This window comes from Meles meles, chromosome 6 (genome assembly GCF_922984935.1).
Source record: "Meles meles chromosome 6, mMelMel3.1 paternal haplotype, whole genome shotgun sequence".
NCBI classification, from domain to species: domain Eukaryota; kingdom Metazoa; phylum Chordata; class Mammalia; order Carnivora; family Mustelidae; genus Meles; species Meles meles.
The window spans coordinates 114,059,139-114,071,603 of record NC_060071.1 but is presented as its reverse complement, the minus strand read 5'-3'; the positions used below and the strand labels follow the sequence as shown (position 1 = coordinate 114,071,603).

Here is a 12,465-nt window from a genome sequence, read left to right as displayed (position 1 = left end):
TGTCTCTAGGAATGCATCCATTTCTTCCAGATTGTCCAATTTGTTGGCGTAGAGTTGCTCATAGTATGTTCTTATAATTGTCTGTATTTCTTTGGTGTTAGTTGTGATCTCTCCTCTTTCATTCATGATTTTATTGATTTGGGTCCTTTCTCTTTTCTTTTTGATGAGTCTGGCCAGGGGTTTATCAATCCTATTGATTCTTTCAAAGAACCAGCTCCTAGTTTCATTGATTTTTTCTATTGTTTTTTTGGTTTCTATTTCATTGATTTCTGCTCTGATCTTTATGATTTCTCTTCTCCTGCTGGGTTTAGGGTTTCTTTCTTGTTCTTTCTCCAGCTCCTTTATGCGTAGGGTTAGGTTGTGTACTTGAGACCTTTCTTGTTTCTTGAGAAAGGCTTGTACCGCTATATATTTTCCTCTCAGGACTGCCTTTGCTGTGTCCCACAGATTTTGAACTGTTGTGTTTTCATTATCATTTGTTTCCATGAATTTTTTCAATTCTTCTTTAATTTCCTGGTTGACCCATTCATTCTTTAGAAGGATGCTGTTTAGTCTCCATGTATTTGGGTTCTTTCCAGCTTTCCTCTTGTGATTGAGTTCTAGCTTCAGAGCATTGTGGTCTGAAAATATGCAGGGAATAATCCTAATCTTTTGATACCGGTTGAGACCTGATTTGTGACCCAGGATGTGATCTATTCTGGAGAAGGTTCCATGTGCACTAGAGAAGAATGTGTATTCTGTTGCTTTGGGATGAAATGTTCTGAATGTATCTGTGATGTCCATCTGGTCCAGTGTGTCATTTAAGGCCTTTATTTCCTTGTTGATCTTTTGCTTGGATGATCTGTCCATTTCAGTGAGGGGAGTGTTAAAGTCCCCTACTATTATTGTATTATTATTGATGTGTTTCTTTGATTTTGTTATTAATTGGTTGATATAGTTGGCTGCTCCCACGTTAGGGGCATAGATATTTAAAATTGTTAGATCTTCTTGTTGGACAGACCCTTTGAGTAGGATATAGTGTCCTTCCTCATCTCTTATTATAGTCTTTGGCTTAAAATCTAATTGATCTGATATAAGGATTGCCACCCCAGCTTTCTTCTGATGCCCATTAGCATGGTAAATTGTTTTCCACCCCCTCACTTTAAATCTGGAGGTGTCTTCGCGTCTAAAATGAGTTTCTTGTAGGCAACATACTGATGGGTTCTGTTTTTTTATCCATTCTGATACCCTGTGTCTTTTGATTGGGGCATTTAGCCCATTAACATTCAGGGTAACTATTGAGAGATATGAATTTAGTGCCATTAGTAGCCTGTAAGGTGACTGTTACTGTATATTGTCTCTGTACCTTTCTGATCTACTACTTTTAGGCTCTCTCTTTGCTTAGAGGACCCCTTTCAATATTTCCTGGAGAGCTGGTTTGGTGTTTGCAAATTCTTTCAGTTTTTGTTTGTCCTGGAAGCTTTTTATCTCTCCTTCTATTTTCAATGATAGCCTAGCTGGATAGAGTATTCTTGGCTGCATGTTTTTCTCGTTGAGTGCTCTGAATATATCATGCCAGCTCTTTCTGGCCTGCCAGGTCTCTGTGGATAAGTCTGCCGCCAATCTAATATTTTTACCATTGTATGTTACAGATTTCTTTTCTCGGGCTGCTTTCAGGATTTTCTCTTTGTCACTAAGACTTGTAAATTTTACTATTAGGTGACGGGGTGTGGACCTATTCTTGTTGACTTTGAGGGGGGTTCTCTGCATCTCCTGGATTTTAATGCTTGTTCCCTTTGCCATATTAGGGAAATTCTCTCCAATGATTCTCTCCAATAGACCCTCTGCTCCCCTCTCTGTTTCTTCTTCTTCTGGAATCCCAATTATTCTAATGTTGTTTCGTCTTATGGTGTCACTTATCTCTCGAATTCTCCCCTCATGGTCCAGTAGCTGTTTGTCCCTCTTTTGCTCGGCTTCCTTATTCTCTGTCATTTGGTCTTCTATATCACTAATTCTTTCTTCTGCCTCATTGATCCTAGCAGTGAGAGCCTCCATTTTTGATTGCACCTCATTAATAGCTTTTTTGATTTCAACTTGGTTAGACTTTAGTTCTTTAATTTCTCCAGAAAGGGCTTTAATATCTCCAGAGAGGGTTTCTCTAATATCTTCCATGCCTTTTTCGAGCCCGGCTAGAATGTTCAGAATCGTCATTCTGAACTCTTGATCTGACATAGTACCAATGTCTGTGTTGATTAGGTCCCTAGCCTTTGGTACTGTCTCTTGTTCTTTTGTTTGTGGTGATTTTTTCCGCCTTGTCATTTTGTCCAGATAAGAGGATATGAAGGAGCAAATAAACTACTAATAGGGTGGCAAAGACCCTGGAAAAATGCGCTGTAACCAAATCAGAAGAGACCCCAAATTGTGGGGGGGGGGAAGGGGATAAAAAACAGGTTCTGATGTAGTCTCAGGCTGCTACTTCTCCGCCATCTTGACTCCTCCCCTATAAGTGATTTAATTTTACTGGGTTTTACTTTCTCTGCTGTCTGGGTGACCTTCTAGTGAATGCAAGAATCATTCCACTGTGTTCAAGTCCACACACATCCATCATGGGGAACTTCCCTGTGCTAATTAAGATCCTATCTCTTGAGCCACCCAATTCAGCCATCTCCTCTCCAGGGACTTGTTGCTTCTCTAGAGTTCTACCCTGGAGAGGGGCAGATCATCTCTGTCTTGACACGCATAGACTTATTTCCTTTAGAAATTTAGGGCTCTGTCCACATTGCAGTAGAGACAAGACTTTCTTACTCCTTGCTTTCTCTCCAGCTTGTTTCCCTTCTTTTAGCATAGGGGAATTTTTTCTCATCTAGGCTGGAAGTGGGAACACACGAGATAGCTGGTTCTTGTTAGTTATTTTCTGAATCTTTTGGGAAATAGTATAGTGCCATGATTAAATGGAAGGGTTAAGAATTTGGGCTTTGAAAACAGAATACCTAGGTGCATAATCCTGGCTATAACACATACCGGTTTGGAGACCTTGTGCAAGTTACTTGACTCCTCTGTGCCTCGGTATCATTGCTGATTCAGTGGGAATAATGTAAACACCTACTCTAGTGCCTGGTGCATAAATGTTCAATAAATATTTGTTGGATTGGATGAAATTCTATTTTATTCTATTAGAATTAAACGAGATTAGGGGGCGCCTGGGTGTCCCAGTCCGCTGAGCGTAGGACTCTTGATTTTGGCTCAGGCCATGGTCTGGGGTCTTGGGATTGAGCCCTGCCTCACGGTCCATGCTCAGAAGTCAGCTTGGGCTTCTCTCTCAACCTCTTCCTCTGCTTCCCCTCCCCCAATTTGCACGTTGTTTTTTTTTTTTCTCTCTCTCTCTAAATATAATCTAAAAAAAAAAAGAATTAAATGAGATTGATGAGAGAATGCATATAAAGTACTTACGGCAGTCTATTGCCTGGTAAGACTATACAAAGCCTTTACTATAACATTTTATGTATTGCATTTCTGTTTCTCCAGTGTTTAGGCTTTGGAAATCCAAAAGCCAGGAAAAGGTGAGCTGTTTGAGGAGTGACAGTGTAATGATAGCAGGAGAGTATCAGTAAATATGGAGATTCAGGGGGAGATAACTTATTAATGTATCAAAAATATCATATCCTCATATGCAGGTGTCTCTCATACAATTTCTCTAGTCATGGTCTTTTCTCTCTCCAAAGCATCTTTTAAAAGGATAATCAAAATATAACCAATATGTATATATTAGTTTCAGATATTTAACATAATGACTCAAATTTGTGCATATTGCAAAATGATCACCACAATGTCTAGTTAACATCCGTCACCATATGGAATTACAAAAATTTTTTAGTGATGAGTCCCCAAAGCATCTTGCACACCAGTTGCATACAGATTCCTTCTCCTAAAATACTATGCCGCTTCTTTACTCAAAACATGTCTTTACTTGCCGACAGGATAAGCTCAAACTCAGCGTGGCCCAATGAATCCATAACTGTGCCTCTAATTCTATCTCCCATTTCTCTTGGTCAATTCTGAATTATCTACTTTTTGCCACATATCCTAAGCTTTCCTTTAGTATGCTCTTCCTTTTTTCTAGTTCTCTCACTTAGAAAGCCTCCCTCCTCTTCTCACTGAGGTTGCCCATCAAGGGTGAAATCCAGCTCATAATCATCTCACCAGCTGGTGTGTCTGCCTTAGTCCTGTGACTGCCTACAGGAGACTCCTTTTCCTCATTCTTCCTAAGAGAGGCCTCCCAAAGTGGCTGGCCAGTAGCAGCACCGGTGAGGAGAGACTTAGGGTTTCATCTGTATTTGTAATCTTTTCTCTACTACAGCAAGACAACACTGCCACAAAGAAAGTGTATGGTGGCATGAGAAGACACAGGAAGGGCCCTTTCCCTGTCTTGGAAGTCAAAGAGACCTTTCGGAAGAAATGACATCTACAAGCTGAAGGAATATGTCTGGTGATACAGGACACAGATGAAGGAAGAAGGAGAGAGCATGGTAAGTACAAGGAATAAAAGAGCGTGTAGGGAACAAGGAAGTATGCGATGGGGCAGCAATGGGAATTGAGGAGTTGAAAATAAATACATAAACAGGAATCAGACAGGGATGATTAGAAGAAGCCTAGCTAAGGGCTTTGGACTTTTACCTAAGGGTCAGGGGGAACTTAGAAAGGCAACATAAATAGATTTCAGGAAGTACAGGGTAAAAAGTGAATTGGGGTGGAGCTTGGAGTTGGGAATGGAGCTGAGTAAGACAGGAAGAGACATGAAGCATGGGGACAAGGTTAGACCATCACAGCAATGCAACTGCAAGATGAATTCTGGTATTGTTTGTTACTCCTAGTCTGTCCTGATTGATGCAATTATGAATTTGCTTTCTTTTTTTTTTAAGGATTTCATTTATTTATTTGACAGAGAGAGACAGCGAGAGAGGGAACACAAGCAGGGAGAGTGGGAGAGGGAGAGGGAGAGGGAGAAGCAGACTTCCTGCTGAACAGAAAGCCGAATGCGAATGCGGGGCTCCATCCCAGGACCCTGGAATCATGACTTGAGCGGAAGGCAGATGCTTAACAGACTGAGCCATCTAGGTGCGCCTGAACTTGTTTTAGGTGCAAGAAACTAGGGGAACAGTGCTCGCTTCGGCAGCACGTATACTAAAATTGGAACGATACAGAGAAGATTAGCATGGCCCCTGCGCAAGGATGATATGCAGATTCGTGAAGCGTTCTATATTTTTCTGCCTCTCTGTATACTTGTGATCTCTGTCAAATAAATTAAAAAAAAATTAGGGGAAAATTAATTCTCAGCCCTGACTGCATAGGTGGTGCCCTGATCACAAACAGCTCCAGGAATGATAGTGGACAGTGAATACTTTTAAGAGATGTATGGGAGGCAGAATGAGCAGCATTGGAGGTGGGGGATAAGGATAGAGAAGGGTTAATGGGCAGCTTGGGTGGGTGGAGGGGGCACTGCTGAGATTGGAAACGCTGGAGAGGGAAGAAACTTTGTATATGTTGAATTAGGGATCCCTGAGGAATTGCCACACAGAGAGAGGCAGTTGGCACACAGGTATGTGTGTCTAGAGTTTCGGGAATGAATCTGTTTTGGAAGTAAGCAATTTGTGGATTTCTGTACATTTGTATCTACCATATCAGAGTTAGGGACGGCAATCCCTGTGATCAAACACATTAATATCTATACAGCAAAACATGTCAATATTGACAACAAGTGAGATCGGGGGTATAGCTCAGGGGTAGAGCATTTGACTGCACAACGAGTGGGATCAAGAGAGTACGGATAGCCTCCTGACTGGTCATGTCAGGATTTTCTGGCAAACAAGTTTGTGAAAAAACAAGTTTAGGATTTCAAACTTTTTAGTTTCAGAAATGTGGATACAAGACTGTCCACCTGTACCATCTCATTTAATTCTTACATCGACCGTATGAGGTAGGCACCATTACTATTCCATTTTTACAGATAAAGACACTGAGGCACAGATAGGTTAATTAAAATGCTGAGGCCACACAATCAGTATTCCAAACCAGTCAGTCTAAGGTAAGAGAATGTTTCGAGGAGAGGCGTGGAGGCACCTGTGTGGCTTGTGGGTTAAGCAGCTGCCTTCAGCTCAGGGTTCTGGGATCGGAACCTGCATCAGGCTACCTGCTCAGCAGAGAGCCTGCTTCTCTCTTTCCCTCTGCCTGGTGCTCTGCCTACTTGTGCTCTCTCTCTCTCTCTGTCAAATAAATCTTAAAAAAAAAAAAAAAGGAAAGAAAAAAAAGTAAGTTTCTTCAGAACGCTTAAAAAAAAAAAGAGAGAGGAGTGGTAACTGGACCATATGTCATAAACAGGTAAAGTAAAATTAAAAACAAAATTGCCTCTTGGGGTTTGGCAATTTGAAAATGGTCTTTGGGAAGGCAGTTTGAGGGAAGTAGTGGGGTGGAGGTCAATCCACAGTGGGTAAAGGAGTCAACAGGAGGCACAGAAGTCCTTATGTCCATCCTTCCTTAATACAGAGTCCTTGCTTAATACAGAGCACCCCTTTGAGCCATTGACACGAAGGGATAGGAGCACAGTTAGTACAGTGCGATCCCTCCAGAGGCACAAGTGAATAGGACTACGAACACTGGTGGAGGGATGGAGAAGGAAATCACTCCCTAATTCACCTAGAAGAAAGAAGAAACGGAAGAGGGAGAGGCAAAGCAGGAGGTCTCAGGATGGACAGCGTGACCTGTTCTCTGTGAGTCATCTTCTGAGACTGAGAGGTGAGAGGGTGATACCTGAGGTGTGAAGACAGAGGAGAAGCTCTGAAAAACTTCCTGCAGAGAACAGAAGGGACGGTTGAGGAACGCGTAGAAGGACAGGGCCGTGTCTGAGAAGGCAAGTGGTTTGGAGCCTTGGAATTACGGTGCGTCAGTCTTGGAGATTTCTTTTCTGAGGTGCCTGGTAGCTACCACGATGGAGAAACTCACAGTTAGGGCCGGGTCTTTTCTGGGTGTGTGTAACTACAGGTTGGGTCCCCGGGAGATGAGAATCTTGACACAAGAGTCTCAATCTCAGAGATTCCTGCGGAGTAGAGTGTGGCTCTGGGACTGTGGTTCTCAACCTTGGTGCGCACCAAAATCACCTGAGGAACTTTGAAACCGCTGAGGGCTGAGTCTCATGCTCAGAAATTCTGATTTACCGGTCTGGGAGCTGTGCCTCGGATGTTGGGATTTTGAGAAACTGATGGGTGGTTCTAATGTGCAGTCTAGGAATTACTGTTCCCTTAACTTCCTGCACCAAAAGCAAGCTCACAATCTGTATGAGTCACAGTAGTTTAGGTTATGGTATAGTAACAAACAATGCCAGAATTTCTGGGTCTTAGTTAACCAGAGCTTATTTCCTACTTATGAGGTCACCACAGGTCTAGGTGACTCTTCTGGGCAGCCGTTTGCCGTGTATCACGTGGCATTCCATTGCCAATAAGGCAGAGGAAGAGGAGCATCGAGAATTGAGTTTTAGCTCTTAACCTGTTCTCACCAGGAAGTAACCCACATCCCCTCCATTCACATTTCATTGATCAGAACTAGTTTGTGGCTGCAACTAATTTCAAGAAGGTGGAGAAGGCAACAGGGTCTGGTGAACCTTAGTAATGATCACCACCTAGAGTTTTTACTGTTAATGAAAGCAGAAGGGGATAAAAACATTGTAGTTTTTATCAAGTACTTTTGATCAAGTACTTCAAGTATAGTACTATTAAGTACTATATAGTACTTGTTACGAGCCAGATATTATTTTAATGGCTTTCAAATAGGAATCATTTAACCCTCATAGCAGTCCTATTAAATAGCTCATTGTTACCCCCATTCAACAGAAGGGGAAATCAAGGCTATATTATTTACTCTAGGTCATATAGCTAGCATGAGGCAAGGCAAGGACCCAGGCAGTCTGGGTCCAGAGTCTAAGCACTGAACCTCTATGTAATACTCTGCTGTCTCTTCTGCTTTTTCTCAACTTAGATTGGGGGAGGGGTGGGAGAAGAGGAGGAGGGAGGAGGTTATAAGGGGAAGTGTGGGACTTTGTGCACCCAAAGGAATGGAATGGTAGCATTTGGGTATTTCATTGCTAGAGCTGGGGCAGGGCTCTGAGGGAAGCAGAGAGTGACACTTGGGGAATGGGAGCAGGAAATGGTTTGGACTTACACTGCTGCTAAAGCGACCAACCCTGGAGGCCAAGATGGAGAGCAGCCTCTGGCCCTTTTCTTTCTTCTTTTCTCCAGTGCCTCCCTCTGAGTTATCCATTCAGCACCTGCAAATCCAAGCTTTGGCCTATGCCAGAGTTATCTCAGAAACAAATTGGAGATGGGGAGAAAAATCATTCCCCTAGAGAGCAGTGGGTAAGCTATTTTCAAGAAGGGGTGTAACGTTCAGTCAGACTGGACCTTTTTCTAATGCATTTCTCAGAGTTTACATATAATCACACTCCTGTCAAATAAACTACATTTTAGAAATCTTCCAAGATGAGGTGCTTGATAAAAGAATTCTTCAGTGAACTACAGTAGTAATTACAAACGACCACTTCCTAATATGTCAGATTTCCAAGTCTTCGCTTTTATGTTGGTTGCTGTTAAACCAGAATGCACCTGCAGTTCAACTAATATCCATTCACTTCCAAGCTGTGATTTGGGCATCAGCAAACAGTTCTGGGTATTGGAACTCTTGGTTCTCACAGACAACACCACTCTAATGACAGCGCCTCAAGAGAGAAGAAAGGGACAAATGATTCTGCTTTAAAATGGAATCCTTCAATGAAACAAATAAGAAGAAGCCCTCTGTGTGACATTGAAGCTTTTTGATTCCTATCTCTCTCACCTGTTAAATCCTGCAGTTTGGTTACAACATATGGACTCTGTCTGCAAAACACTTTTAAAATGCTGCATTGGCACCTTGCTGCAATCTGCCAGCACATTCCTTAGGGCTAGTCAGTCCATACGGTGCCACTCTATTTTCCTTAACTCTATTTTGATTAGAAGCTGTTGCAAATTGTTGCCAGGGGTTTCTCTTCTCTCCAGTGCTGCAGAATCAGTCATGGCAAGAGAGATCACTGGATGTTGCTGGTTGTTACCAGCATTTAGGCAATGTCAGATTATTTTCTCTTTACAAGGAGCTCTTGCTACAGGGTCAGAAGATTTGATTCGAGGTTCAGTGCAGTCTTTGAAGTACTGTGTCATCTTGGACTAGGTACTTCATCTTTCTGGGTCTCGGTTTCTTCCTCTGTAAAATGAAAACTTAAACTCGAAGATTAAGAAGAGTGTGGAAACCAAAGGTTTGACACTTTATAACTACCAATTATTTTTACAATGATTAAAATAATCCAAAAGTTATAATGCTATACAGTTAAGGACAAAGAAGAAAAGATGAATGTCATTTTAATTAAATCCGCAGATGGAAATAAACAGGGAAATTCTACCAGTAATTGTGTGACTGTGTCTTAATGGAGTCCCAAAGAGTTTCCTCTTTGGGAAGTGTGAGCTAATACACCCACAGAGGAGTGATTAGGAACAGAGATATTTATACTAGAAGGGAAATGCTGGGAAACAGAGATTTTATATCAATACCCAGAGGCGAGATGTGGGCAGCTGATGATGTGCAAAAGAACATATAGATCTGAAGTATTTCCTGCTAATGATGATGATGGATTTGCCATGTTAGAAGTCTAGGACAGCAACCTATGAAATATATATATATTTATATACATGTATATGTATATTTACATGTATATGTGTATATATATGTATTTATTGCTGTTGATGATGATGGATTTATCATGTTAGAAATCTAGAATAGCAATCTATGAAATATATATATTTTATATATTTTTAAATATGTGTGTGTATATACATATATATTTACCAGTCTGTCTGTTACCACCCCAGTCTGTGAATGGCTCATTAGTCTAGGACCATGGTGTGTCTGTACATCAGGTTAGTCCCTATAAACACAGTTATGTAAGACCCATGGGGGAGGGAGGAATCCAATCCTGTATGCTTAAGAACTGCCTTTCCACTTCGCCCCGCCCCTAACCCACCCCCAGTCGCCTGCAGGGAGGGAGCTGGAACCTCAGCCACATCTCTGACTGCTGTCGGTAGCAGGCAGATTAGATGGATCCAATGCGTGCCTGAGTCCCTTGTTATTTAACTAAATACACCCCAATGTATTTAGAAGACGTTCTAGCTGTAGGGGAATTAACTTGCACCACCAGCAGTACTCGAGTAGAAAGCTAAAATAGCCTAGTGTTATTCCAGAGTCTCTTGATTTTTTTTTTTTTTTTTTTTTTTTTTTTTTTCCCAGAAGGAATCCTAGCCCAGCAAACTGGTCTCTGCCTTGCATCAACCTTCAGGATTTACTCAGCCGCCCAAGGTCTGGGTAAATGGGTGGAAATTTCAGAAACAAGAGGGGGGAAAATGCCCTAGGCTAAAACCTGGATCCTAGTTGTGTATTTATGTGTCTCTCGGTCACAGGCAGTGGCCTTTCCTCCCTCACCCAGGTGCGCTGGAGAGACAGTGATGGAAAGTCGAGGCCAGTGGTTGGTAATCTAGGGGTTTCTAAACGAAGTCTGACATCTTCTCTCTTTCCTTCCTGCCCAAGGCAGGAACTGAGTGAATGTTTCCTAGGACTCCAGCTTGAGGATTCAAGTTGCTTTATAGCAACTTAGCCTCCACCATTTCTAACAAGGGTAACCTAGCATATTATGACCCCAGCAAAAGGGGACGCCCCCTTACAACTGTCCTTCCCTTTGACTTCTGGCCGTGCTACAACGCGCACTTTTTGTCCTTAATCCTTGAACCTGCTTAGCAGTCATTCTTTCTGGATAGGCCCAAGTGGAGCCTCCAGAGGGGAAGCTTTAGATCCGTGCTGCTGCTACTCGAGCGAGAATGCATCCTATTTACCCGGAGGGCTTGTTAAAACAGATGATTGGCCCACGACCCAAGTGTTCCTAGTTACCTAGCTTTGAGGTAGAGCCCGATATTTTGCATTTCTAGAAAGTTCTTAGGAGATGCTGCCAGTTCGGGACACCTTGAGAACCACTGCCTTAGATAAAAGAAGGTGTGCCTTGGCGTGAGCTCCCCCCTTTCCTTCCATCCCTGCAGGCTACATTCGCATTTATGCCATTTCCCCTTCTCCGGGTAGTTTACGGCTTTTGGACCCTGTATTCTAACTGTTCCACTCCGGTTCCGAGCGGATGGAGCGTTCTTAGAGAAGATTCCTGCCCGCCTCCCCTTGCCACTACGTTCCCACCACCTTTAATGTTTTTCCACCACAAATGCTGTCCGCCGCACTCCCTCTCTCTGGTGTGAATTATTCACCCACTTCCTCTCTCTACTTGCATTAAGTGCAACCTTTCCCGCAACTTAACCCGGGTAGCGGGACTCGGCTCTCGCCTCATGCGCTCCGCAGCCCTGGAGAGGTTCCCCACGCCCCAGCTCCAGCCGGAGGCGCAGGAGCCATTCCCGCGCTCTCCGCGCGGAGACCCTCACTGGCCCCTGCTCCTGGGCGTGGGGCAGGGCGGGTGCCTGCAGCTCTTCTGTTGAGCCTCGGGCGCCAAAGCCCGGAGGGGGGCGGTAGCAGCGTCAGGTGGCTGCTCTGCGTCCCCGCGCGCCTCCCAGTCAGTCCCTGGTCGGCGCTCAGCCTCTGCTGGAGCGGGAGCTGCTCCACACCTTCGCCCTGACAGCCGCGTCTTCGGGAGCAGCCGGGGCTCGCGACCCCGGCGGGAGAAGCTGAGATGTAAGCCTTCCGACTACCCATTGCTCTCTTTGGCATCCTGCTAGCTTTTCACCTCCTCTCCCGCTCCGTGGCCCCATCGGACAGCGAACGTTTGCCTGGATCTCCGGCGAGAGAGGAGCGGCCACCGGGCGCACAGCACACCGGGCAGAAGTTGGACTCAGCTGGGCAGCGGTGATCCAGCTGCGCGGGAGGGGTGGGCCAAGGCAGGAGGAGAGGAAGGCTCGGCAAAGGGGTCCGGATCTGGACTGAGAGGGACTGGGAGAGAGGGCTTGAGTTGACACTTCCCGCTCCCCGGCCCCGGGGCTCGGGGCAGCGGGAGAAATGCTGAGTCCGCGCCCAGGCGACCGCCGCCGCGGCAGCAGCCTCAGCAGCAGCTTCAGCATCAGCACCGGCGGGACAGCGACAGCGGGGGCGGCGCAGGCGCACTGTGCCCCGCGGAGCCTGCAGTTCCCGAGCCCCGTGTGCGGCACCGCCACAGACTGGGCAGCGGCGGCCGGGGGAGCGCTACTACCATGAACTGCCTGGTCCTCCTCCCTAGAGCTGCTCATCCGGGTCGGGCTGGAGACACAGTCAGGGGACCCCGTCGCCGCCGCCGCGCCCCCACTTCTTTCGGCGAGATCTTCTCCTCCACCTTTTTCTCCTCTTCCTCTACCTTCTCTTCCTGCATCCCCCCCTCCCCCGCCGCGGATCCTGGCC

The 12,465-nt window shown here is 44.8% G+C and overlaps 1 non-coding gene across 1 annotated transcript; it reads left to right on the top strand.

The window, feature by feature from the left end:
- Positions 1 to 5,136: 5,136 nt before the first annotated feature.
- Positions 5,137 to 5,243, top strand: LOC123945311. Its single transcript, XR_006819157.1, has one exon. It is a non-coding gene; the product is annotated as a U6 spliceosomal RNA (small nuclear RNA).
- The last annotated feature ends 7,222 nt before the right edge of the window (positions 5,244 to 12,465 follow it).